A 23,743-nucleotide genomic window follows, 5' to 3' on the forward strand; every position below is an offset into this window, starting at 1 on the left:
AGGAGGCCAGAGAAAGGGAAAGCAGCTTAGGGGACTGACCCACAGTGAAGAATGTGTGCTCGCCAAAAGACCAACCCAGGAGACACACGCAGACACCTAAAGGGGGCCAATGTTCATGTCCCCTTGACAACTACAGGAGGGGACTTAATGCCAAGGCTCTACCGAATCAGGAGCCCTCTGAAAATGCACACAGACTCAGGTGCTGACACACTGGGGAGAAGTAATGCACACTCTGGGAGTTTCCCGAGGCTGTCACATTCTAAGTGACCAACAGGCATATAGGCTGACTTGATTTGTTAAACTACGATTTCTCATACAGGCTGAAGAGCTCAGTATAGCTGTTTATAAAATGCGGTCCAAGGACCCGAAGGAATTTTGGCAACCCACTTTGGAAACTTTTTTCATAGCAACACTGCCTCTTTGGCTGGGGTGATATTTGCACTCATGATACAAAGGTGATGGTCCAATTGCTAAGGTCCATCATCCTCCATGATGAAGTAGTAATTGTTAATTTCATTAAATACCAGGCCTTTCCATACTTGTCTTTTTCATATTCTATGTGACAAAATATGAAATGCACATGAAACATTTATTCTGTGTACCAATAATAGTCGCCTCCAGCAAAAGCGTTTTTTCAGGGAACACCATTTTTATATGGAAGAATGACTGACAGGCAGGCTCTAGGGACACAGGAATTTGGCAGACTACTTCTAGAAAATGAACAAAATGAGACTGCCACTTCCAGGAAAACACCTGAACTTTGGTTTTAATTCTACTTTTTATTTTTGGCCGCACAGCTTGATAGATCTTATTTCCCCACACTGGGATTGAACCCAGGCCCCCAGTATCAGAAGCTCAGGGTCCTAACCTCTGGGAATTTGCCAATGCTAAAATTCAAGTATTTGATCAAATACCAGAATTTTGGAAAACTCTATGAACAGACAGCTTCTGGTGGCTTAAAGGCTCCTCTGATGAGAGAGTTAATAAGAAAAACAAAAGCAGCAAAATAAAATATGTTAGCATCTGAGAGATGGAAAGAATTGAGTACACCACAGCTGACCAACTGCCCATGGGCACTGCTGCAGAACTCGAAACAGGTAAAAGGTCTGGTTACAGTGCAAAAAAGACCAAAGGGTCAAACACAGCTGAGAAGAACTAACTGGGACCTAGGGCAGGACCCTGCACTTCCTCTGACCTTCACCACATGGCCATCCGTTAGGTTTCAGTATTGTATCAAACGACACCTCCAAAACTGTACCAGAAAGCTATTACAGGCAATCCCCTGGTGATCCAGTGGCTAGAACTTGGTGCTTTCACTGCCATAGCCTGGGTGCCATCCCTGGTCAGCGAACAAAGACTCTGCAAGCTACAGGGTGTGGCCCAAAAAAAAAGCTATTCAAATATTCTTCCTTATTCCAACTACATGTTTTCTGGTATACTTTAACCAAAGGAACGTATGACAGTTTTTCATTTTGGAAAATACAGTGGTTTTGAGTAAAGCTGTGCTATTTAGAATAACATACAATGGGTTTATTACTCCTACTTTTTAAACGAAATGAGTAAATGAGCGTTTTAACTGATAGATGTCCCTACACGGACAGGACTCATTTGGGCCCCTCGGGGCTCCCAACATGAAGAGTTCCCAAAACGACAGGGTCCAGGAACACGGGTAGGCAGGAAAGATGCCTACTCCAGGCCCCATTCCATCACAGACCCTCCCAAGACCGCACCTACAACGTGACCCTTTAATACGTGTGTGAGAAGAAGTAAAACATGAACATACACAAAATCTGAGCACCTCTCTCCAGGAAGTGCCGGCTTTCTGTCTCCCTGGTGGTAGCTGGTGCCCAAGGCCGTGTGGACGGAGGAGACTGGAGCAGGGACACGGGCCTGTCTGTTGGTTCTCCTCCCCCTGACACGCGGGAGGGCCTGTGCCCCGGGCAGGCAGGACCGGGCCTGCGTGCTTCCTGCTCAGCAGACTGACCAGCACCCCTGTGCAGACCCGGCACTCAGTACTCTGAGGGTCAGGATGCAAGGGTCCAGAATCTCGTCATTTTCAGACAGGGATGAAGGCCTTGCAGTGAAGCTGCAGAACAGGGGTGGATGGACGGCCCCTGAGCTGGCTATCCGAACCACCGGGCAGACCTGCTTCAGAACAGGGCTCAGGCCCCGAGCATCAATCCCACTGCTGAGTCTGGGAGCAGAGCCCACTATCGAAAATGCAGTGTGGGTTGAGTCTGGAGAACGGCAGCACGCAAATGGCTACAGACCTCATGACTCTACATGTTTCAGCCCAGGCTAAATACTGCTCGTCTAGTCTCTGAAAGGAAAATTCAGTGGTATGGCCCAAAGCACATTGACTGGACAGGCACATAGGCTCCCTTGGGCCCAGTGAGGGGCCCTGCACCACCTTTGGACTGGGGTGCGTGCCCTCAGACCCTGGAGACCAGGGCCTGGGCCATCCTTCTCCCTGTTGCCCATCACCGGCTTTGCACTGTTGGGGGGATGGCTTCCCTGAGACCCATCTCAGGAGTCCCCTGGACGCAGGGCGGCAGTGTTCTGGAGCAACATCCCGCACAGGCCAGGGCTCTCAGAAATGGAGGACAGCATAGGACAAGTGTCCAGGTGGCAACGCCCCCTTTTCCAAGCAGTTCACAGAGAGGTCAGAACTGAGTTCAGAGGTCAGCAGTGGGCTTTGTTTACTGTACTTCCCATCCGAGAAGACCAGAGAGACAATAAAGTGATCCAAGATGCCTTTCAGTAGGTGAATGGGAAAATAAACTGCGGAACATCTAGACGGTGGGCTATTATTATTATTCAGCACTAAAAAAAGAAAAAGAAAAATGAGCTATCAAGCCTTGAAAGGACACTGAGGCCACTTAAATGCACGTTACTAAGTGGTAGGAGCCAACCTGAGAAGGTGGTATGAGCCTGACCACAGGATGCTCTGAAGAAGGCAAGAGTGCAGATGGGAGGTGGTGGGAGCCACCGCAGCACACACGGAGCCGCCAGCACCCAGAGGGAGGCCGGACGCAGCCTGCAGCCCCTGGGGACGCCGAGTCTGTGCAGCATCATATCAACCGCAGGCGCCTGGTGGCACAGAGGATAGGAATCCGCCTGCCAATGCAAGAGGCATGGCCAGGAAGATCCCACACGCCACGGGGCAGCTTAGCCCGTGCCCACAGCGACAGCCTGCACTGCAGAGGCCGCACTCCGCACACCGCAGCTAGAGAGGACTCCCCTCCCACTGCAGCCAGAGCAAGCCCGAGCAGCAGCGGGCAGTGCAGCCAAAAATAAATAAAATTTTAATAAATAAATACACAGATCAATCCCTCCTCTAGGGTGAGTGAGTGGGTGCTGAGTGTGTATGGGAAATCTCTACACCTTGCTGGTTTGATTCTGTTGTGAACCTAAAAAAGAGGAACAGAGCGCCGGGCTTCCGTTAGAGAGGTAGCCCAACAGGCTGGTCCGGGCGCCCTGCCGCCAGCCCAGCCTCCCGTCTCACCTGCTCCCCAACCAGTGCCCAGGCTATGCCCTCCTCAGGCTCAAGGGGCCCCTCTGGGAGGGCAGACAGGGTATACAACTCCATCTTTGGCCAAGGTGACAAATGATCAGGTCAGGAACGAGGACGCCGGCAGCAGTGTGGGATCAACCACCCCAGCAGGGCCCCAGGCACTGCCCTTCCACACAGGCAGCCACGCACCCCCAAGGGCCGACAGCTGGGCAGTCTCCACCTGCCACCCTCTCAGGGGGCTGCAGATGCCGCTGACTCCTCCTGCAGAGGCCACTGGCCTGGGGACATGAACCAAGGCTCACTTAAGCCTCAGGACAAAGAGCGAAAGGTTCAGAGTGAACAGAACAGCAGCTTCTTCCCTGGACAAGAAATGGACCACGACGGCAGGCATGGGGCCTCTCAACAGAGCTCTGCCGTCAGCCTAGTGCGGGGGCCTGGCCCTGTCTGCCCCGCGCCCAGGCCTCGTCCTGCACTGCGCACTGTCCAGACACGTGACCCCTGCGCCAGGGCTGAGCACTGCGTGACGGCCCAAGACACCACCCCCGCCACAGACACACACACACACACACACAGCACCCCCCGACCACAGACACCCCACACACACCACCAACCCACAATACACACACACACACACACACACAAACTCCCCACCACCACAGACACACACACACACCACCAACCCACCATACACATACACACACACACACCTCCCCAACACCACAGACACATACACACAACTCCCCACCACCAGACACACACACACACCACAAACCTACACACACACAACTCCCCACCACACACACACACACACACACACACACACAGAGCACCCCCCACCAGACATCTCACACACACACACACACAGAGCACCCCCCACCAGACATCCCACACACACCACAAACCCACACATACACACACACACCACCATCACGGACACCCACACACACACCACAAACCCCACAAACACACACACAACTCCCCACCACCACACATACACACACAGCACCCCCCCACCAGACACCCCACACACACACCACAAACCCACACATACATACACAGACACACACACAGCACCCCCCACCACAGACACACCCACAGATACCACAAACCCACACATACACACACACACAGCACCCCACCACCACAGACATCCCCACACACACACCACAAACCCACACATACATACATACACACAGCATCCCCCACCAGACAACCACACACACCACAAACCCACACCCCCACCAAACACACACACACAGCACCCCACCACCACAGACATCCCACACACACAAACCCACACATACATACACAGACACAGCACCCCACCACCAGATACCCCACAAACACACCACAAATATACACACAGAGCACCGCCACCACAGACACACCCTACACACCACAAACCCACACATACATACACAGCACCCCCCACCAGAGACATCCCCACACACACACCACAAACCCACACACAAAACATCCCACCACAGACACCCCCCACACACACACCACAAACCCACACATACATACATACACACACAGCACCCCTCAACAGACACCCCACACACACACACATACACAGACAACACACACAGCACCCCCCACCACAGACACATCCACACACACCACAAACCCACACATACACACACACACAGCACCTCACCACCACAGACACCTCACACACCACAAACCCACACATACAAACACACAGAGCACCCCCCACCACAAACCCACACCCCCACCAAACACACACACACAGACAGCACCCCCCCACCACAGATACCCCCCCACATACAAACCCACACATACATACACACAGCACCCCACCACATATCCCCCACCACAGATATGCCACACACCCACCACAAACACACACACACACAGCACCCCACCACCACATATCCCCCACCACAGACATGCCACACAGCCGTCACAAACCCACACCCACTCCCACCACACACACTGTGGCACAATCATGGCACAAGTGTAAAGAGGGGCCCCTGCATTCACTCCCTGCCCCTTCCCTGAAGGCAGACACCTGCATGGTGACCTCTCCTTAGTGTAACAAGGACTCCACGACGCACTCAGTTTGCTGCTGATAGCTATGGAACCTTGGAAATCCTACTATTCAGCATCTTTGAGGCCTACAGCCTTATGATAAAAATGTGGGGAATGGGGAAGAAATACACAAGTGAAGGTGTCTGGACAGTCGGTGCCGCTCACAGCCCTTTGGGGCTCCTAGAAGAGCAGGAACCCTCCCACATTAGCCTTGGGAGATGGAGACCCCACCCAGAGACCTGAAGAACACTGTCACCAGATGGAGGATGCCAGGGAGATGTTCTGTGGAGACTCAAACACAAAGAAAACAGATTTTTTTCTTCTAAAAAAAAAAGTGAAGCATTAGCTAAAGGAGATTAGAGGAGCTTACACATCTGATCATAGCTTTTCCCACAGAAAATGCCCACAACAGGGTTTCTCCAGCTGTGCCCCGCCACCCAGGCAGGGCTGCAAACCTGTTCTTCCCCCTGACCCATCCATGCCATAGGCCTCAAGCCAAGACAGCATGCGACATGCTAGCTGTGGGGCTGGGCTACAGCATAGCTGACTCCACAGGCTTCAGCACCCGTTTCACACAGACTCCAGAGACCCACACATACACAGACACAGGGCAGGAACCCACTGTCCTTCTGCAGCTCAGGCTTCCAGCGGCTCCTCCCTACGTCCGCCGCTCTGCCTGAGGCCAAGATGAAAACACGCAGAGGTGCCAGGCGCAGGGGAGGTGAGCTAGACAGTAAACTTTTCAAAAGAACAGAAAAATTAAAAAAGTAAAAAATCCTTGCCCCAAAAGTTAACAAGAACAAATTTTAAACCCAGGCTGACACTAACTAGGAGATGGAGAAAATGGACAAGGAGGAGGTTCCTGGAGGAGGCTGGGAGTGGACAGCCAGCTGGGAACCGGATGCAGATGCACTGCCCACAAGACCCACCCACCCAGACAGCCGAGCCCTCCAAGGTGCTCAAGGGCCCCAGGCTTACTTCTGATAAACCACCCATTCACAAAAGGTCCACAGAGTCCGAGGTGGTAAGTGCCACGTGACTTCCCGAGAGCTGGTTCCCACCCGCTCCTTCCTCCCAGCACTCCGGCCCCGCCCCAGGGCCTCTGCCTGGACAGAAGCAGGGAGCGGGCAGGTGCTGAGACAGCGGGCGCAAGAGCACTGCCTGCCCCGCCTTCCTGATGGCAACCCGGGGGCCCACGCTGCCCTCGGCCACAGCCCTGCACTGCTGCTGGCTCTGCTCTGCTTCCCTTCCTCGCCTCCTGGTCAGCCCTCAGTCCACCTGCAGCACCCCCAGCAGGCTATTCTGCGGATCAAACACAACATCCTCACCCTCAGAACACAGCACACCAAGAACCTCACCACCATCCCTTTTCTTGACGCTAAGAATACCCAAATCCCTATTCCCCAGGGGCAACACAAATGTCTGGCTTCTCTGGTGGCTCAGTGGTAAAGAATTCTCCTGCCAATGCAGGAGACACGGGTTCGATCCCTGGGTCAGGAAGATCCCCTGGAGAAGGGAATGACAACCCACTCCAGTATTCTTGCCTGCAGAATCCCATGGACAGAGGAGCCTGGTGGGCTACAGTCCAAAGAGTCACAAAGAGATACAACTGAGCAACTAAACAACAACACAAGTGACGATCAAGGCACCAGTTCCATGACGTACAAGCACTACTATGTACAGAACTGATAGCTCTCGGAAACTCTATCAATACTCTGTAATGATCCACATGGAAACAGAATCTAAAAGAGAGTGGGAACATGTATATGTATAACTGAGCCACTCTGCTGTACGGCAGAAACTAACACAACACTGTACATCAACTAGATACCAACAAAAATTAATTTTTTAAAAAGGCATCTATTCTAGAGTGAACATGGTCCAGCCACAAAGGCGCCTCCCCACCTCCGCCCACACCCTCCTCCCTACCTCTGTCTGGTCAGCCCCCAGACAGCCCACCAGCCCACCAGCCCACAGCACCTCCACCACCGTACCCAACCTCCTCCTCCCACTGAGGTCCAAGTGGGCTCAGGAATGGCCTCAGAAACATAGGCCTGCAGAAACCTCAGCAGCCTCACAGAGCCCAGTCCTGAGGGGTGGCAGGAAGGAGGAGGGACTCCATGCTGGCCCATAGGCCAGTTCAGCTTGGGTTTCACAGAAGCTGTGCAGCTCTGCTCTGAGGCAGACGCAGGCCATCTCTTCACCCTCTAACATAACACTTGGAGGAAATCCCTTTAGTCAGCTTTTAAAATCTGATGGCATCAAAAAATAAAACAGGGAGTTCCCTGGTGGTCCCTGGTGGTTAGGACTTCACACTCACTGCCGAAGCCCGGGTTCAAGCCCTGGTCGGGGAACTCAGATTCCACAAGTGACACAGTAGGTCAAATAAATATAAATAAATACAAAGAACACTGGTTCCGTGAGAATCCCTGTTACTAACAATGGAAGGAAAATGACTGCAATATTATAAGCACCAGATGAGCTGCTACTAACAGCCCACAAGCCCTTCCAGCTCCTTCCTGCCCAGCACAGCTGTGGAACCAGAGTCCTGAGGCCGCTGCAACCAGAAATACCCAGAGGAACTAGAGTGCAAGCTGGGCCCAGACACCCTGTTCCTCTCACTTGCCTGCTTCCCAAACCCTCTCCTTGGCCACACGAGTCTTCCCAGCACCTCAAACGTCTTGGTGTAAGAGAACCAATGTTCTACTGACCACCAAGACCTGTGGTAGGCAAGAGTGAGAACTTTTCTGGGAAAGCATGTAAACACAATGGCCAACTTTTATATGAACAAAAGCACGTGATTAATAAAACCTAATTTAAATGACATCTAATATTCCATACTTTGTATGTATTTTAAGAGAACCTAGAGCGGCCAGAACTCTAAAATTATAATAAAAAGTTATTATGCTCAAAAATCTAGAATACATAAGTTTTACTGGTATAATTAGCTATGCATATTTCTTTGAGAAAGAGGCAAAAGTGTGCTTTATTATCTATTTTTAAATCCTGACAAATATCTCTGTTAAACAGGCAAATGTATTATTAGCACAGGCTCTATCAGCTTCTCACCAACTGCAAATCCACCCTCCACGGCCCTGCAGCCAAGGCCCCTCGCATGTGCTGTGATGTCAAGGGCCACAGCCTCCAGTGGCCGAATGCTGCTCAGGTGCGGGCAGGGTCAGTGACTGTAACACAGCATGACCTTCAAACCATGTGATCCAAAAAAAAAAAAAACACTTGCAAATCCAATCAGCCCGCCCTGTCATGGACCCCAGAGCCACAGTCACTACAGACCAGCCCAGAGTCTATCCAAACTGGGCCCTAAAGGACACCCGGGAGGGACACGAGCACAGATAGAAACACGTAGGGTCTTTAACAAGCCCACCCCTGTTGGAAAAGGTGACCTCAGACGGGACCTCAGTGGTTCACATTCCACCTTATGTAGTCAGAATAAAAATTAAGAACAATGGATGATATGAATAACAATGAAAAAGCATTACAAAGCCTGTAAAATTATTGTGTTTTTAAACTTGTGCCTTCAGATGCCAGGAAAGGTCATGGAATGTAGACCCCTCTACCCGTATTCACACCCACAGTCACACCCTTATCTCTATCCCATCCAAACAGTGGATTTCTAAAGACAATTATAATCAGTATTGACTGAATATTTATGGTTCACAAAAGTGATCAACAGCATCAGATACCCTGGATTACCTGTGTGATGTACTGTCAAAATGACAACCCTTCCATCTCAGACAGTCCAAACGGGAACACGCCCATTGCTCGAAATCCACCACAGTCATCAGGCCAGCCCCGGAACCTGTCAGCAGCCTGGCTGGTAAATTGTTTTCTTTTCATCAAGGATCACCAAATGCTTACTAATTACCTCATTTAGGCAGCATCTTGTTTTTTCTTGTCATAAATCAAGTCTCCAAACAAAGGCCAGGCTCAAGCCTGCAGGTGTGGGTGGGCCTGGCTCCTCTCTGCCTCCCGCCCCGGGGCAGAGGCTCTGAGTGGCTGCCCTGGCGTCCAAGACAGCCCATGACAGCCCATGAAAGCATGGGCTCATCCTGGAAGACCGCCCTGGGGGCCCCCCCGGGTACAACAGAGCCCACCACACCCCCACCCCGCACCACCCACCGGTGGGCCAGCTGCTCTCCCATTCCAGACCACCCTGCAAACTAAGAGTTCTCCATCACACTCAACTCCATTTCCAAGGAAACACTTCCATCATCAGGGAGGCCGGCCTGGTGCATCTCTAAGTGGCCGCACACAGGACCGCTGAGGAACCGTTGGGTCCGTGGGGTTGAGCAGCAGGAAAGGCTTCTTCCCTGTCTGCTGGAAACAGCACAAAACGCAAAGAATACTCTCTGGGGCTATTGGTTTAAAACCCTAATACCTGGCCAAGGTATGAAACATTTAAAGGAGCCTACAGTTTTCTTTCCAACTGTTATCAATCCACAGATCAGAAGACATGAGCAACTGCCCCTGGGACATGTCCCCCTAAGGGAGGAGGACTCTGTCCTAGAGCAGAGTGTCCAGCCAGGCTGAGGCTGTACCAGGACTCCCAGGAGAAGGCAAGCTCAAGGCAACCTGGCCAAGAGCCCACCCCACACCTACCAACCACACACGCAGGCCTCAAACCTGAGGAAATCCACGCGTGCCTACTCGCCGGCCCGCACACAGAGCAGCACGGGCACCCCGCTTCCCAGCAGAGGGGTGACAACAGACAGCAGGGGTGACAGCAGAGAGGCTCAGGTGGTGTAGGCACGACAGGCGCAGAGCACCAGACAGGAGCAGCGAGCGTGCCCCTGGGGACGGAGCCACTAAGACAGAAAGCTGGTAAGAAGTCAGCTTTCTGCACAGACCAGGCTGCCCGGTGTCTTCATGTGTCCACAGGCCTCCTCTCCCTGGCACACCAGGGAAGCTGCCTACTGACCCACAGGGCTCACCACCACCCTGCAGCCCCTTGTTTCCCTGAAATCCAAGACAAAACCCAGACACTGAGACAAAACTCTATCAAGCCCAAGAAAACCAGCAAGGAGACGTAAGAATGACTTTAATACTTCTTTTTACAAACCAATGAAAACAATACAAACTTGAGAGAGAGCGGGTGCAATAAAATTCTTACCGAGTCCATCGCTGAAAGCTGTGGCTGATGACTGTAAATTAAATCCAACAGAGGCGTGTCCCAGAGCAGCGGTGAGGAGATTCTGAAACAAGAGGATCCAGTGAGAGCCTATAAATACTAATTTCCCCTCAGTTCTTTTCATGTTGCCTCTCTCTGTGTGGACCACACCATGGCCCTTCCTTCACTTTGGGTCACTCCGACAACCCCTAGGTTTTAGGGTGTCTGGCTGTACAGGAGAGGCGCTCACGCCCGGGACTCAGGGAGGGCACCCCAAGCAGACACCTCTGTCTGGATTCTGCTCCTGGACAGCAGTGCTCAGAAAGGCCAGTTGAGGAGAGAACACCAGAATGGGCCAGTCATTCTCCCCAGAGCAGGCACCTGAGGCCCGGGGCCCTGGAAGGGCCATCCGCAGACGTTTTCCTTTCAGGAGTTTGACAGTAAGCCTTTGCCAGAGTTACGGATTTTGTAGCTTCTACAGACTCACTGTCACACTGAAGAGTAAAATCTGAACTCACCCTTCGCTGACAAAACCTGCACGCCAGCCGCGCCTGCCCCTCAGACGGGCCAGTCCCACCAAACCGTCCCCTCCCCACTCCCTCCTTCCACCTCCCCAGGGACCTGCCCACAAGGCAAAGGACCATGATTCAGACCAAATGAGCTCCCAGGACCCAAGGTCAGAAACGTGCCTCTAGGTCCAGCTCAGGAGAAGCCAGAGGGCCTGGGCGACCAGCATGTGTCATCAATGTCACTAAGAAATATCACACAGAGGGGCCTCGTGGGCAGGCCAGCCACAGGCAAACAGCCCCCTTACTCATAAGTAAGCTGCAGCTACACATATCAACAGAAGCGACTCTCAAAAATCTTATCAATGAATGGAAAAATGTCTTGGAGGGATATACTGAATATATCTGGGTCTTTCAAAAGCACATGAAACTTGAGACTTCCCTGGCAGTTCTGTGGCTATCTACCTGCCAATGCAGAGTGCACAGGTTTGAGCCCTGGTCTGGGATGATTTCACATGCTGCGGGGCAAGCAGGCCCATGTGCCCCCACTGCTGAAGCCTGCCCGCTCGAGAACAGGTGCTCTGCGATGAGAAGCCACCGCAACGAGAAGCCTGTGTGCCCCAACGAAGAGCAGCCACTCCCCACCACATCCAGAGGAAGCCCCCACACTGCAACAAAGACCCAGCAAAGCCAAAAATAAAATAGTAATAAAACATGTAGGTACATGAAATAATACATGTGATTCATCATGTATTCATTCAAAACTAGGAGTTTAAAGGTACAGAGACAACTAAAAACATCTTTTCATTCATCAAATATTTTTACATCAAAACACAGCAATTTCAACTATTTGAAAGTAAACTCAAAGTCTAGTATCAAAAAAAGAGCAAATGGCACCATATATGATCTTCCAAAATGACTATTTTTAAAAAAAAAACAGATTTTATTGAGAAGCCTCTCCAAAGACCTATGCCAGAAATCAAATCAACGGACGCTGTGGCCTGGCCATATGAATGCGCGACACTGCCGGTGGGAAGCGGAGGTGACACTGCAGGGTCACAGCAACACTGCTCTCCCAAGAGAGCTGTGCGGTCTCAGGAATACACAAACCCGGTTTCCACAGACCCATCAAGCACCCTCCCGTCTTCACACACACCAGTGCTGCCGTGTCAGGATGGGGCTCGCAGACAGGAAGCGGGCACGGCCGGCGGGACAAGCGCTCGTGGACAGTGGACTCCCAAGGTCTGCACGTGAGCTACACGTGTGTGTATACAGCTGGGTCAGGACTTTTTTGTCCTTCTGTTGCTGGCACAGGATTTCTGAAGCTGACATTAAGCACAAGGACTAGAAAAGCAGCTTCCAACCACATCTCGGTTTTCCTGAAAAGCACAAGCTGCTCACTAAGCATCTCGATTTTCCTATAAAGACAGTAACAGGATAACACAGTGTTTATGATGAAGTTGACACCTGCTGCTGCTGCTGCTGCTAAGTCGCTTCAGTCGTGTCCAACTCTGCGACCCCATAGACGGCGGCCTACCAGGCTCCGCCATCCCTGGGATTCTCCAGGCAAGAGTACTGGAGTGGGGTGCCATTGCCTTCTCCGGAAGTCGACACCTAGAATACTGCAAATAACAATACTATTCAGTCTCTGAAATCAGCACACTGTCACTTGGGACACACCACCCTCCACCACCCTGGGCACTTCCTGGGCCTAGGGTGCTAAGCGCCCCACGCCCCTTCCACACAACAAGCCACACAGAACATGGTCACTCAGACATCAGAGACACACTGGAGACCCTGACCACCAAGACGGGAGACAGCTTTCCTGGGGATCCAAGTCAGGAAACAGACTACCAGTGTTTAGCTCCCAGCAAACTCAGAATTCCCAGTCAGCACCCCGCGCTCCACAGAGAGGACACTGTCACCTGCCGTGGCCGGGGGCACTGGCACCTGGCCCTAGAGACACCTGGTCTCAGGAGCCAGGGCTGCGGCCGTGACACTTGCGTCCAGAATCACAGCCCACTGCAGCCTCTCTGCTCACAGCACTCCTGCTCCTGTGGGCCCGCCAGGGGCAATCAGACCAGCCCTCTGGTAGACCCCATTCCCGATCTCCAGCTCAGAGCTCCCCACTGAACACACAAAGCTCACCACACCAGAGACAGGCCACATCACACATGCGTACAGATGAGCCCCAAGGTAATTATGACTGTATTTCCTGCCCTGGTTCGGGGCACTCCTGTCTAGAAGATCCTCCAAGTCCAAACCTGCTGTGCCCAGCTCATGACCAAAACCCAGACAGAAGCCTGGAGTCATCCAGCTCCAAACCTGTGCTCTCTCAGCCCCCAGCAGCCGGCCAGACTCCTGACTCAGCAGCCCCAGTGCTCCCCCACTCGTGTCATCACAACTGCCACCACGCTGCTGAGAAGGGGACGCGCCATGTCTGGTTTACCCCTACACACCCCACTCCACCCACAGGAGTCACTGGGCTCTCGAGGGGTGGATTCAAGTCCAAACTTCAGACGCCACCCTGGTGACGCACATGCGTATCCGCACACATGTACCTGCACACACGTACACACACAGAGAGAGCAAAGGAGCTCCCACTTTCCTGCTCGGAGGGCGGGTTCTCACTGCAGGCACCCCGCTAAAGGTGAGTGCCCCAGGGACACAGGCACCCCGGCAACTCCAGACTGCTTCCAGTTTCTGGGAGACACCCCGTTTTCCTCACAGGAGACGCCTCCCCTCCACTCCCGTGTCCCGGGGCTGTTCTCCAGGCCCGCTCTCTGGTTCTCCGTCAGGTGGCCATCATGCTGGAGGACAACTGTTGTACTCAACTCCAGGGCTGCACACCGCATCCTGGGCACCAGCAGGCACAGCATGAGGCCCAGCGTTGGCCTCAGAGCAGAGAACACAACTGACCCCTGGGAGAGCGGGTGCAGAGAGGAGGCCACTTCCCAGGGTCACAGTCAAGTGCCCAGCTCCAGACCTCCGAGCATCCGTGCCCTTCCTATCCACCCAGCTCCCAAGCACCCTTTGACCCAAGTGAAAATTCACCCCAAATACATGTGATTAATGGACAAAATTAATCAGAGGTAAAAACACAGTAAGGATGCCCTCCCCGGCCAGCGCGTCCCTCTAGCCCAGCCAAGCAATGGTGCCCGGTGGGCTCCTGAGCAGCTCTTGAGGGTCACAGGCCCAGCATGCCATCTCCCAGAGAGCGGGGGCTGCCTTGCCTCCAAGTCAGCGCATGTCCAGAAACGAAGATCCATAGTCTCCTTTCCGGACCCACCAATTCCAAGAGCTGCGAGCGCCCTTGCTGCACACACCTGCACACTGTGCTCCTCCTCTGCCTCGCTCCCGCCACAAAGCTTTCAAACCAGACCACATTATCAAATGCAGAACAAGGTGTATAACAAGGTGTGTTCACCAGCCCCAGTCAAGCCAGTTAAGTGCTCAGACTGGAAGCACTCCCTCAGCCTGCAGAGGCTGGGTGAGGAAACAGCCGCGTGACATACACATGCGCTCTTCTTTAACCACAGAAACCGGGCCAGTGACACAGACAGGACACTGGCCTCCAAGTCTCCGGCTCCCACCAGGAATTTAAGACCCCACCGCCACCCAGGACTTTCCACGCTCCAGGTGGAAACAAGTGGCTCAGAAGAAACAACAGGCTGCTCAGAAGACATGCCCTTGTATTTCAAAGACTTCAATCTCGAGTGATTTGTTCCCGGAACATTCCCATCCCGGAAGATGCTTCAGATTAAGTGTGTCTGGGGGTGAGTAGTGCAAAACTGTTTTAATATTTCCCAAGCAAATCTAATAAATAAGCACTGCTCTAGTCCCATTTGCCTACCCACACCCCTAAATACAAAACCTTGAGAATCCTTACCATTCTCACCCTCCAAATAAGTTGGAGAGGGTTGGTTTGAGATGGAAGACCACAGAAATGAGAGGGTTCCATGGAAGTCACTGGAGCAGGACTAGCTTCACGCTCAGAGGGGACCCAAAGTCCCATCTGTCCTCACAAGGACATAGGGACACCAGCTACCGGTCCACTGACCATGCTCCAGCCCAGCTGCCTGGCCACCAAACGAAAGCCTACCCAACAGCCTGACACAATACCTGCCAAGACACACGTCTCCTGGGTCCAAAATCTGCTCTGAGGGGCAGGACCCAAGCCTTCCTAATAAAGCGAAGAGTGTGGGCCAGCTAGGCCACGCCACTTATAGGAAGTCAGGGCTCAAGTCAAGATTGTCTTTGGACTACCAGTGATCTAATGTGTCCTGAGTGATCTGTGCTGTGATCCTGGGCATGAGAGGGGTCCCCACCCTGAAGACTACACAAACACACAATCACAGCAACAGCACCCTGAAATGCCTCGTGCAAAGGGCTACACGGTGGGGTGCAGCCTAACCTGCAGGTGTGTGCCTAAGTGTGGTGACCGGCCTGCTGGGAGCCTGACGCCCACCCACCAGCCCTCAGCCGCAGTTTCCCTGCCTGCACAAACAAACGTGCTTTCAACTTGTCAAGTCAAGGAAGGAGAGATCTTCCTCTTTTAAATTTCTATGTTTAATGTGCTGGTGCTGCACTTCATTTCTAAACCACCTTAAATTTCCAGAAGACACTCTGTTGCAATGACAGTGCTAGACTGTTAAGAGTGACAAGCACGTCAGCCGACAGGTTCTGCCGCCAAGCAAGGAGACGCCCACCGGTGCACATGCGTCCCCTCCGCCCAGTCTCCCAGGAGACCCCTCAAGCAAAGAGTCTCCATTCTGAAAAGTGAGTAAATTCTTCTTCTATTAAAACATTAAAATCCAAATTTCTTTCCTGGCAAATGACCCTCAGCAGGAAGAGAAACTCCCGTAGAAAAGACACACTGTTTCCCAATAGCAAGTATTACTAGGAAATCTCAAACCCTGGGTGTGAGAAGAGAACAAAGCAGAATGATCATTCAGCAAGAATAATGCAACTCAGACCAAAACGCACAAGAGCATCAGGGCAGCCCTTGCCTCCTGGAGCCACTGTCTACTTCCTTTAGACTTAAATACATCGACAACACACTGTAAGACACGTGCAAACAAAACATTCTGACTGCATACTTTTCTCTTTTTTATTATTTTTTAAAATAACTTTATGCATTTGTTTCTGGCTATGCTGAGTCTTCGAGGCTTTCTCTAGTCTCAGCGAGCGGGGGCTCCTCTTCACTGTGGTGCGCAGGCTCCTCGCTGTGGTCGGGGCTTCCCTCACCGCAGAGCACAGCTCCTAGGGCACACAGGCTCGGCAGCTGCGGCTCCCAGGCTCCGGAGCACAGCTCACTCGTCGTGGCATGTGGGCTCAGCTGCTCCGCAGCATGTGGAATCTTCCAGGGATTGAACCCGTGTCTCTTGCACTGACAGGCGAATTCTTTACCACTAAGCCACCAGGGAAGCCCTAACTACATATTTTTCAATAATTATAATTACGAGAGTAAACTAATCAATCATCAGCTGAGACATCTTGAAGTAAGGATCAGGGGCTTCCCTGGTGGCTCAGACGGTGAAGAGTCTGCCTGAAATGCAGGAGACCCTGGTTCAACCCCTGGGTCAGAAAGATCTCCTGGAGAAGGGAATGGCACCCTACTCCAGTATTCTTGTCTGGAGAATTCCATGGGCAGAGAGGCCTGGTAGGCTACAGTCCATGGGGGTCGCAAAGACCTGGACATGACTAAGTGATTAACACTTTCACTTTTCAATATTTTTGAAAAATAAAAAATATTAGTAACATTTAGCCCTTAGATGGACTGACCCGCTTACCCCAAGTTAGTGAAATTCTGAAATTAATATACATTTATCAATGGTATCTTTAAAGATATGGGAGAGGGCCTCACAACTCAGCACAAACTGTCCCCAATCTCGTAAAAGCTGACAAGAAAGGAGAATTATGAAGAAAAACCATACTCACCCAAACCTAACCTGACATGTATGCTACCATTTTCAGAAAAATGACATTAGCACTAAGTTAGATTCCTGAGAAGAGGCCCACAATGAAAACACAGGACAGGTCTCTCAGTAAAGTAACGCCAATTTATAAGCTGTGAGGGGACGGGACACGGCTCTCACTCCAAGAGTCAAAAACGGCCCTCACAGGGCTTCCCTGGCGGCTCAGTGGTGATGGGCTCGCCCACCAATGCGGGAGACGTGGGCTGGATTCCTGGTGCGGGAACACCCCACATGCTGTGGAGAGCTAAGCCCGTGCACCACGAGCACTGAGCCTGTGCTCCAGGGCCGGGAGCCGCAGCCACTGAAGCCTGCGTGGCCCAGAGCGCGTGCTCTACAAGCAGAGACGCCAGCGCAGTGAGGAGCCTCGCGCCACAACCAGAGAGCAGCCCCACTCACTGCAGCCAGAGGAAAGCCCGCCCAGCAACAAAGACCCAGCACAGCCAACAAATGAACAAATGAATAACCTTAAAAAAAGACACTTACGTATTCTATGACTGAGAATACAAGACAGAAGTCACACAAAGTCTTCAATATGCACCAAAAACAGAGCACTGTCTGCCTCGGTGCCTGTGCTCGTCCCAGCAGCAGGCAGGCCACAGTGAGGCCCTGCCCCTCGGGCCTCCTTCCCAGAGGGCTGCACACCTCCACTGACTCTGCCGTCACAGAGCTTGCACCTGGGCACAGCTCTCCTGCCCCTGATGCATCTGTGAGTGCCAGCTTACCACCTTCACAAGCAGCCAGGTTAATTTCCTGAAGATCAATGTGGGGCCATGCATGCAAGCTCAGATCAGTGTCAGTGGCGTCTAATGGCCGTTGTTAAAATTCTGACCATGCCCCTGTACTGGCAGTGACCCTGGGTACATTCTAACAGCCTGTGTCATTCTTAAGTTTTCTCATCTGTAGAAAAAGAAAAATTCCTGGACACAAAATACAGATGAACACATAGAAGCCAGTTGCATTTCAAGACATCAGCACAGTTAGAACCTACGATGAAAAACGGTACAGTGTCACCAGGACAGACAAGGCGACCAATGGGACGCACACAAGCTCCACCACCACGTGGGCACACACAGGGAGACCCCATTCATGACAGCAAGCACTCCAGATCAGCAGGCAAAGGACAGTCCACTCATGGATGAAGCTGTGAGCAGTCAGCTCGTGCACAGACATCAGTCTGGGACAGAGTACAGGCTCAACCATAAACAGCAGAAGTACAACAACATTGTCAGACAGTACAGAAAGCTATGTCTATGTCCTTGGGGCAGGGAGATTTTCTTAACTAAGAATGACGGGTCATGATTCACATTTTGGAAGACACTGTGCTAGAGAATCTCGCACAGATCCTTCAAAATAAAAGGACTCAATCTCAAGCATCAAATGTAACTACATCCTTCTGATCACCTCACAGGTTAACTATCATGACAGAGCATCACCCTCATCCACGGCAGATGTTGTTCAAAATGCACATAGGTGCGCAACAACAACAAAACTCTTACCTTTCCTACTTAGCACTAAAGGGTGAGTAAGTTCCACTCTCTCTGGTAAAAACACAAGATTTCTGAAAGATGGACAATATTTAGGTAAAAGCAGCTCTATGTATGAATCATGAGCACAATTATACTGGGTTAGCCAAAAAGTTCACTCTGTTTTTTCCATAAGATGGCTCTCTCCAGTAGTGCTTAGATGTCTTTAACTTGATTCAAAACAATTTTGTTAGATTATATTGTGACAGCTGTCACATCAGCACACATTTTCTAAAAACTCAAAAATGGTGAATTTTTGTGTGCGCATTTTAATACTGAATATGGAAAAAAAGCAACATTTTCAGTATATTATGCTTTACTATTTCAAGAAAGGTAAAATCACAACTGAAATGCAAAGAAAAGATTTGTGCTGTATATGAACAAACGTGTCGAAAGGGGTTTGCAAAGTTTCATGCTAGAGGTTTCTCCCTGGACGATTCTCCAGAGTCAGGCAGACTAGTTGAAGCTGGCAGCGATCAAAATCAAGACATTAACTGGGAACAATCAACGCTGCATTACGAGGGAGAGAGCCGACACACTTAAAATATCCAAATCAAGCAGTGAAAATCATTTGCACCATCTAGATTGTGCTCATCACTTTGATGTTAAGGTTCCACATAAAGTTAAGCAAAAAGAAAAAAAAAAGTATTGACCGTATTCCCGCGTGCAATTCTCTTCTTAAACGTAAACAAAAATGTTCCAATTTTAAAACAAATTGTGACAGGCGATGAAAAGTGGATACTGCACAATAATGTGGAACAGAAGAGATCTCAGGGCAAGCAGAATGAACCACCACTAACCTCACCAAAGGCCGGTGGTGGTGTGCATACAGCGGGACTGGAAGGGAGTCCTCTATTATGAGCTCCTTCTAGAAAACCAAATGATTAATTCAATAATGTTCCCAATCACACCAACTGAAGCAGCACTCCACGAAAAGCAGCCAGAATTAGCCAATAGAAAACACACAATCTTCCATCAGGATACACAAGAATGCATGTTTCTTTGATGACCAGGCAGTAACTATTACAGCTTGGTTGGGAAGTTCTGATACATCTGCCATAGTCAGCAGACATTGCACCTTCAGATTTCCATTTACTTGAATCTTTATAAAGTTCTCTTAATGGAAAAAATTTCAATTCCCTGGAAGACTGCAAAAGGCATCAGAAACAGTTCTTTGCTCAAAAAGATAAAAAGCTTTGGGAAGACAGATTTTTATGAAATTACCTGAAAAATGGCAGAAGGTAGTGGAACAAAACAGTGAATACATTGTTCAATAAAGTTCTTGGTGAAAATGAAAAATGTATCTTATTCTTACTTTAAAACTGAAAGAATTTTTGGCCAACCCAATATGTGACCTCTAAATGTGTAACACAAAGTTAATGGTTTTACTTCTAAGAAAGCAGAATCATACCCTTTTAGTGCTAAAAACTGCATCAAAAGGAAAAACAAGTGACAACGGTCTCCATGTAAAACAGTGATGAAGGGGTGTGAGTGAGGGGATTCCCTGCAGTCCAGTAGTTAGGACTGGGCACTCCACTGCCAGGGGCCCGCGCTCAGCCCTGCTCAGGAGGGAACCAAGATCCCACAAGCTGCCCAGTGTCTGGGCTGCTGCTGGCCTGAGTTCACGTTAACACGATTATTAAATTACTACTAGTAAAAAGTTTGTGGGGGATGGTGTGTGTAAGAAAATTGATCTAAAATGCAAAGCAATATTCAAGATGAAGTTGAAACACACAGGACAGACCTCAGGACTGAGGCCTGTGAAAATGGCCACGCTGTCCACAAAGGAACACTGGTCCCACACCAACAGCCTCATGAGCCATATGCAGCTCCACAGGCAAACCCAGCCCAGCCCAGCGTCCACTCCACGTGTTCACACACAGACCCCGGGCAGGCTGAGCAGTCACCGCAGCAGAGGTCAGCTGGGTTTGGACCCATGGCCTGCCTGAAGCAAAGGGCTCTGCAGCACCAAGGCCCACACCCTCTGCTTGTCCTTGGTTTAGGAGCTGAGTCACACCCACCTTTTCCACTCTGTGATCTGTGACTCTGCTCTCAGAAGAAGAGCTGCAGAGGGATTCACTGCAAGTTCTGAAACACACAGTGCCCTCGCTTCCAGCTCTGCACTCTGTCTACTACATCACTCTCCCTGCCTCTTTTTCCTCTCCGGTCTTCAAGGGGACAATGGAACAATTCACACCACAGGCGTCCTCCAAAGAGCCCAGGGTGCTGCAGCTCAACAATGGACAGTTAACACACACATCGGGATAAAATGTCTATGGTCCCAGCGGAGGGGCGCATGGGAACCAGAGCATTAAGAGAGACAAGCCCAACCAAGGGTCCAGAAAACAACCCAAATAGCCAAAGGGCTGAAGCCCTGGAGAGGGCTGTGGGCCAGAAAGAGGGACACCCACTCTGGGGGCTGCAAGTCCTGCTGGCACCTCCTCCACTGTCCCCACAGCACTGCACATGTGCTCAAACTCTCTGGGAGATAAGTCTGAAAATATTTAAGTGAATTTTCATTTTGAAAAGACTGAAGAAATGTACACAACAGTCTATTACAGACTTTTTTTTTTAATTTTGCAAACCCAGTGTCAGAATATATTATGCTACCCAATAACAAATGCAGTCATAAAAAAAAATCAATCTTCAAAAGAAGAATGATTTCAAAGATGTGCAAACCTGATTCTAAAAAATTAAACCTACCCTGCATAATTAAACAGAAGCTGCACGTAGCAGTCCACGTAACCCGGTGTTGCCACAGTGACCTCATGGTGCTGGCCAATGACCGCCACTCCTGGAAAGCTACCTTCCCACACCCTCCCTGGATAACTTTAGCACTTTTTTAAAGTCACCAGAAAGTTCAACCTGGCATTGCATTTGTTGGGAGATTTCAAAACAATTTATTCCAGTTTATATAGCTCCTAATTAAAAGTCTGTCAGTTAAAAATGCTTGCTTAGGCAGCAAAATCAAGGTGAACTGTGACTAAAACCCTAGAAATATATTTTTTAGTAAAGTAATAAGCGTTAATTCAATGATCTGTGAAGGATTTAGGTAGGCCTGAACATCCCTCGTGGACACCAAGCACACGCGGACAGGAAAAGGGGTGCAGAAACCGTAAAGGACAGGGTAGGGAGGGGCAGCCGGGCGGACGCAAGTCCTTGGGAGAGGCGGCAGGCCTGGCCTCCTTCCTTCTTACTGGGGCTTCATCTCAACAGTCCACATTCTAACTCTTCAAAACATAATTAAGACTATGTTTTTGGACATAATGAATCTTGTACAAACAAACTTTGGAAACTTCTCAGAAAGCCACCTGTTAACAAGGGACAAAGACTGTTCCTTTTCCTTTCCCTAGAGTTGTGTTCAAAACAGATGCTGAACAAAGACAATTCTAGGGAATTCCCTGGTGGTCCAGTGGTCAGGACTCAGCGCTTTCACTATCAAGGCCTGGGTTCAATCCCTGGTTGGAGGACAAGATCCCGCAAGCTTGTCTTCATCTCTCTCTCTCAATACCTCTAGGTTCTGGGCCAAAACAAATCCATTTTACTGAGCTGGAGTATGTCATTCAGGAGTAGTTTTACACACCCTAACACTGGCTTCCAAAAGATGTCTGTAAACAGCTTGTGGAGAAGCCTGCATCCTTAAGAGGGCAGACTGGGGTTGGTTCAGCCTCTTCCCCAGACCCTCACAGCAGACCCCACTCCCCCAGCAGCAGGAAGGCCTGGGCTCCCAGCTGCCTCTGACCCCGTCACGGCCCCTCAGCCCCGGCCAGCCTCCAAGCGCCACCCTCACTCTCCCAGCTGGCTCGCGGCCACTCTTAGCAGCACTTCACCACAAGAGCCGGTCTCTCTCCCTCTTTCACTAGAAAGATAAATAGGAATTTTTATTCTAGCCAAGAAACCTGTCAAATGTGAAGTATTTGATGCTAGGCCTGTTCTCAGCAAAAACAAACAGGCACCTGCACTCGTGGCATCAGGAGCCCTCCAGTCGGGGGGGGGTGGGGAGTGATATGAGGAGGAGGCACACTCCCCAGGCAGACGCCCTGCACACCTGGGAGGGTGCCAGCACACACGTCACCTGCCCACGACACGTGGACACTGTGGGAGCGACACCCTCCCCACCCAGGGCCAACCAGACCTGTTAATCCCTTTCAACAGGTTTTACAAGCAACAGAAATGAATTAAAGACACTGTAGGGACAAGTAAGCAACACCCTCTTATACATGTAAAGAGATACACAAACGGGCCGAATTAAGCAGGGGCACAAAACAATGACCTATGACCAAGGGAGGCTCAGAAGAAAGCACCTTGAGAACAAAGGTCTGTCCCTGGAGGGTGGCAGGAATCAAGCCTGTGCTAACATGCACCTGCGGTGACAGGACACAGCACCTGCCAGGCTGGACAGGCGGCGAGTCTCAGGTCAGGCACACGGCTTCAGTTGGAGCACGCCCATGCACCAGGGCTGGGGCAAAAGCTGATGGCAAGTTTCAATCAGAAATCAACAATAACTGGCTGAGATGTTTTACCAAGGAAAGTAGTTACATAAGTTCTATTCTCCTGTGTACAACAGTAACAAGACTCAACACAGATAAACAGGGTGTGCAACTTTCAAACAACAACACACCACACTGCAAGCCTCCACATCAAACAGCAGTGAGCACAGACTTTATCAGCAAGAAAGGTTTTCATGCCCAGAGACGCTCTAGTTATGACTTCCGTCTGAAATGGAACTGAACAGATGGAAAACTGCAAGTGGCTGCTCGCCCAAGATCTGCTGTGCATAAAAGGCTTTCTGCTGGGAAGAGTAGCTGAGCGTGAAAACACACTTTCTCAGACAGCCTCCTTTCGGGAGAGAGGTGCAGGAGGGCCAGCTGTCAGCATCAGCCGCTTTACCCACTATGGAGGCCTGGACCTGGGTCCCAGGACTCCATCCATCCCTGGACGGCACCTGAAATCTGACAGATAAAGAGCACCAGCGGAGCGAAGCCAACAACTTCTGTCCACTGCCTCTTCTCCCAGACGTGGGAAGGGACAGAGGCCAA

The 23,743-nt window shown here is 50.8% G+C and overlaps 1 protein-coding gene across 6 annotated transcripts in view; it reads right to left on the reverse strand.

Moving 5' to 3' along the window:
- Positions 1-23,743, reverse strand: part of ANKRD11 (ankyrin repeat domain containing 11) — a 117,438-nt gene that overhangs the window by 56,122 nt on the left and 37,573 nt on the right. For 5 of the 6 annotated variants that reach the window (XM_027977755.3, XM_027977756.3, XM_027977757.3 and 2 more), the window contains exon 2: positions 10,701-10,782. The gene's annotated coding sequence lies outside the window, so the exon portion shown is untranslated. Of the gene's footprint in view, positions 1-10,700; positions 10,783-12,670; positions 16,068-23,743 lie in introns of those variants that run through there. The other variant, XM_060398284.1, reaches the window with a different exon arrangement.

This window comes from Ovis aries, chromosome 14, assembly GCF_016772045.2.
Source record: "Ovis aries strain OAR_USU_Benz2616 breed Rambouillet chromosome 14, ARS-UI_Ramb_v3.0, whole genome shotgun sequence".
Taxonomy (NCBI): Eukaryota; Metazoa; Chordata; class Mammalia; order Artiodactyla; family Bovidae; genus Ovis; species Ovis aries.